This window comes from Maylandia zebra, linkage group LG2 (genome assembly GCF_041146795.1).
Source record: "Maylandia zebra isolate NMK-2024a linkage group LG2, Mzebra_GT3a, whole genome shotgun sequence".
Lineage (NCBI taxonomy): Eukaryota > Metazoa > Chordata > Actinopteri > Cichliformes > Cichlidae > Maylandia > Maylandia zebra.
In genome coordinates this window covers 21,396,132-21,401,155 of record NC_135168.1, presented here as the reverse complement: position 1 = coordinate 21,401,155, position 5,024 = coordinate 21,396,132, and the positions used below count along the sequence as shown (strand labels likewise).

At 46.1% G+C, this 5,024-nt stretch overlaps 1 long non-coding RNA gene across 1 annotated transcript; it reads left to right on the top strand.

The window, feature by feature from the left end:
- Nucleotides 1-1,990: 1,990 nt before the first annotated feature.
- LOC101466248 (uncharacterized) lies at nucleotides 1,991-2,975 on the top strand. The gene is made up of 3 exons (XR_191216.4): nucleotides 1,991-2,021; nucleotides 2,190-2,253; nucleotides 2,647-2,975. It is a non-coding gene; the product is annotated as an uncharacterized LOC101466248 (long non-coding RNA).
- The last annotated feature ends 2,049 nt before the right edge of the window (nucleotides 2,976-5,024 follow it).

The window sequence follows — 5,024 nt, the reverse complement described above, 5'->3', positions numbered from 1 at the left end:
CCTGAGGTATTCACTGAGCACTCGGTCAGTTGGGGCCATCTTCCCAATGTATTCTTGGATGTTCGTTGTCTCATCCTGGACTGTGGTGCTGACACTCACCAGTCCCCGGCCCCCTTCCTTCCGCTTAGCGTACAGCCTCAGGGTGCTGGACTTGGGGTGAAACCCTCCATGCATGGTAAGGAGCTTTCTTGTCTTTATGTCAGTGGCTTCTATCTCCTCCTTTGGCCAGCCTATTACCCCAGCAGGGTACCTGATCACGGGCAGGGCGTACGTGTTGATGGCCCGGATCTTGTTCTTACCATTCAGCTGACTCCTCAGGACTTGCCTGACCCTCTGCAGGTACTTGGTGGTCTCGATGTCTCGTTCACTCTTGGCATACAGCTTGATGTCATCCATGTACAGGAGGTGGCTGACAACTGCTCCGTTCCGTAGTCGGTATCCGTAGCCAGTCTTGTTAATGATCTCACTGAGGGGGTTCAGGCCTATGCAGAACAGCAGTGGGGACAGAGCATCTCCTTGGTAGATCCCGCACTTGATGGTGACTTGTGCTATGGGCTTGGAGTTGGCCTCTAGTGTTGTACGCCACATCCCCATTGAGTTCCTGACCCTCTTAGGGTCCCATTGATCTTGTACAATTCTAGGCATTCCAGTATCCAGCTGTGGGGCATTGAGTCATAGGCCTTCTTGTAATCAATCCAGGCAGTGCACAGGTTGGTCAGTCTGGTCTTGCAGTCTCGGCTGATTGTTCTGTCTACCAGTAGCTGGTGTTTTGCGCCTCTGGTATTCTTGCCAATTCCTTTCTGTGTCCCGCTCATGTATTGACCCATGTGCCTGTTCATCTTAGCCGATATGATGCCTGACAGGAGCTTCCATGTAGTACTGAGGCAGGTTATTGGTCGGTAGTTGGAGGGGACCGGTCCCTTCTTGGGGTCCTTGGGGATCAGGACCGTCCGGCCTTCAGTTAGCCATTCCGGGTGTCTCTCGTTAACTAGCAGCTGGTTCATTTGTGCTGCCAGACGCTCGTGGAGTGCAGTCAGCTTCTTCAGCCAGTAGGCGTGAACCATGTCGGGCCCTGGTGCTGTCCAACTCTTCATACTGGAGACCCTTTCTTGGATATCTGCCACTGTGATGGTTACTGGACCCTGTTCCCATATGCTCTTCCAGTATTGCTCCGTCTCCAGCCTTGGTGGTGCTGTTCTCTTATTGTTCCCTTGCCACTGAGAGCTTTGTGGATGTTGGGTATCGAAGAATCCATAGGTCCCTCATCCTATTCATGTAGCCCCTTCCGCCAGGGTTACTTGCATAGTAGCATTCCAACAACGCCCTGTTCTCGTCTCTTGCCCACCGATGCCTTCTTGTTCCAGTAGCCCACTTTTCGTCAGGGTGCCCTGGTTCCTCAACACCTGACGCGGACCTTGTTGATCCGGGCGCCCCAGGCAGGAATCGAACTTGCGATCCTCTCCAAAAATGTGGAAGCACTTTTGCAAATATGTGATATTTTGATAAATTAAGTAGATATTTGAGCATTTCACAGCTACATTCTCGCCTGAAAATTTCTTAAAAGGTTATTTTGTGACCCAGAAAGGGTAGTCTGGGGAAAAGGAGGATCGCATTTGTCGCGGCAATGGCAGAGGAGCTCGGCTAAAAAACTTATTACTTTTTCTGGGCCACAAAATAAACTTTTAAGATATTTTCAGGCGAGAATGTAGCTGTGTAAAGTTAAAGTATCTGCTTGATTTATCAAGACATCACATATTTGCAAAAATTCTCCGAAGTTTTCGGAGACGTCCATTTTTTTTCATGCTTTGCAGCTTTTGAACATCTGTGGCATCTATTAATGTCAAATCTAGCCTTTATTTAACAACATAAGCAAACTCTATGTTACAATAATTGCACAGCCATTAATGATCAAATCAGTTTCTGAAAAATGTTCTGTTTTTTCTCCCTCTGCTTGCTTCTTACTATCTTTGAGGCTCGGGACCAGCACTCGTGTTGTTGGACAGAAAGACATCAACTCAGTGGTAAGTATTTTGGTTTTCCAATATATTAACAACTGTCAGTGACATTTATATTAATCAGGCTGAACTTTAATCATACTTTAGATCAGCCTGTTTTACTTATTGTTTTATTTGTTCTTTGGTTTGGGGAAGTTGTTTCTTTACTGATCTGTTCCTGTCTTCTGTTATTAGACTTGAGATATGACTGCACTATGCTGTTGCTGGTGACTCCAGTTAATTCTACAAGACATGCTGTGTAAGTAAACAAACAACAACAGTTTGGTCTGCATTTATTCAAAGATCACATCCCCCAAACTTAGTTTAGAGGGTCTACACTGTATATAGTGAAGTCTGCAAGTTTTCTAACAGCAAAATTTGTTCCCAAATCATTTTGCACATCATTAGAATGAAAGTTATTGGCCATGTTTGCATAGCCCTTTTTAAAATGATGCTTTCATGACATTATTGTGTGTTGGGTGAGGGTCAGGGCTATCCAGACTGACAGTGGGACATTGAATGTCACCTCTCCGGTGGGGAGGGAGCCTGAGATTGTCCAAATTGGAGTCTGTTTTATAACAAATGCAGAAAAAAATATTTTAAGAAAGCAATTAAGTTCATGTTCCAAAAAAATATGATTGTTTGCTTGCAGGACACCAGGAGAGATGAGTCCTCCGTCACAGATGGTGTGGTCAGTGAAGATGGTCGCCTGCAGGTTCAAGCTCATTGCATATCCAACCCACATCCACTGCCACTGTACTTAAGGGAAGTTAAAGACTTTCTTCTGCACCTACATTTGGATCACCTCGATCCATGATAGTCATTCAGGCAGTAATGCCTGGACTGGAAACAAGCATCCTTAAAACATTACAACATTCCAGCTCCTGTGTTGGAATGAAAAACAAATGTGTTGTTTAAATCAGAGACTGCACTTGTGACAGAACAATAAATATATTTTATTTTGATTATATAAGTAATATAAGTACAAAACAAAGTTGTGGTAGGCCTAAACTTATTTTCAGAATAATTACATCTGAGACTTTGTTTCATTGTAAGATTATTACAGTGATGGCAATATAATTGTTTGTTGTTCAGCAGAACAGTGTCCAGTATGTTGGCTGTTATACTTTGTTGTGTTTGAAAATAAAAGTTGGGCTGATTTTAACATCATTACAAAAAGTGTTGTTAATTATTTCTAATCATATTCAGGTTACCACAAATAGTTTTTTCATTTAGTTGAACTTGAAATGTTTATCAGTAGGTAAACAATTAAAATTGTACAGAAATATCAAGTTATTCTTAATACTGCAGACTTGCAATGTGTAAGTTGTCCTAACAGTCATCTTAAGTAAGCTTTACTTAGTTTTTTTGAGGCAACGAGTTTCCTCAATTTTTTTGAGTTGTGGGAACTAACAAGGCTGTACAGTGTACTCAAAATGAGTAAGTTGCCCTAACTTGATCATCTTACGTAAACTTGATCCAATTTTCTTGAGTTCTGGGAACAAATGAGCTTGTACAGAGTACTCAAAATAAATAAGTTGTCCCAATTTAGTCATTTTTAGCTAAGCTTTACTCAATTTTTTTGAGGCAACGAGTTTCCTCAATTTTTTTGAGTTCTGGGAACTAATTAGATTTTACAGTGCATATACAAATACTTAACACTCACCCAACGTAGGGATAGACATACATGGACACTGTACACACAATCACACTCCCCAAACAAACTCTATACCCCAGGTCCAGGTATACCCTCGCCCCTGGAGGGGGAAATGGCACCTAGACCCAGGAGATGTTACCCTTTCCCCTGGGGTGGAGGCAAGCAGACCGCCCCAGGCTCCGCAGCAGCAGGGAGGCCCCGCATCCCAGATCCCAATCGGACGGCCAACACCTCCTCCCAGCCCCTCCACCCCGATGGCCAGCAGAGAACAGGGGTGTGTGAAGACACCAAACCTCCCTCCTCTCGCTCATGTGTAGTGTTGCTGCATGTTGTTCTAAGGTGCATTTAAAACACGGGAGAGCATGGTGCTGCTGCCAGAGAGCAGCAGGTGTTAGCACGGCCCCTCCCGAGAACCCTCAATGTCTACATGGATTTAAAATTGAGAGGTGGGCACCGGCGCAAGAGGTGGGGTTGAATACACAGACCATCCACTGGACACAGTTAACGTGCCCACCCTCAAGGCCCAATATATGTATGTGTTATGAGAGTGTGAGTAATGTGGATGTCTAAGTTGTGGAATAAAATTGAGGCACTGGTGGCCAGAAGGGGACGGGGGGGGATGCCTCCCCTGCACCCTGGTGACACACCCGCACCCCAAGGCCCTACTTGTGTGGGTGGGTGTGTTGGAGTGGGAAGAGGGAGGCAGCCGGGGATGGAAAGGAAAAGAAGGGAGGAGCAAGATGCCCTTCCCTGGGGCCAGCTCCCCCGTTGACCCCAGTAGGAACCCCCGTCCTTCGGCACCCACCAAGGCAAGGGAGCCCAGGCCCATCCAGATCGGGGCCTACGGCAGCAGGACCGCCCAGCCCCACAGGACCCGGGCCAGCCCACCCGACCCCACCGCAGAGGAAACTGTACCCACCCTAACATTCAATCAGCTCCCAGACTGCACAAGACAGTAGACACCCAGGTTACGTTTATTCTCCAACTCTCCTATGACTCTCCCCCACCTGATGACTGTTCTTGCAGAGGATGGGCGTCGTTATGGTGTGGAGAATGATGTACTGGCACCTTTTAGGCGCCTTAATACCAGTCAATCATGGTGTTGCTGCTCACCGAAACTTGTCCAAACTCATTGTCTCATTCCCAGTAGAGCGAGTCTGTGCAGAGCGCTATATCACGACCTCACTGACAAAAAAAAAAGCTTTCTCTGTGCCGTTAACCACGTTGGTGCTGTACAAGTAAAACTTTGAAGATTGATGCGGAGGTGTGGTCCCTGGCTTAGCTGCAGGGGAGGAGTGGTGCAGTGAGCTCAAGGGGCAGTACCAGGAAGTACCAGTATATTTTTTGGTTTTGTTCTGTGACTCGTCATTTCC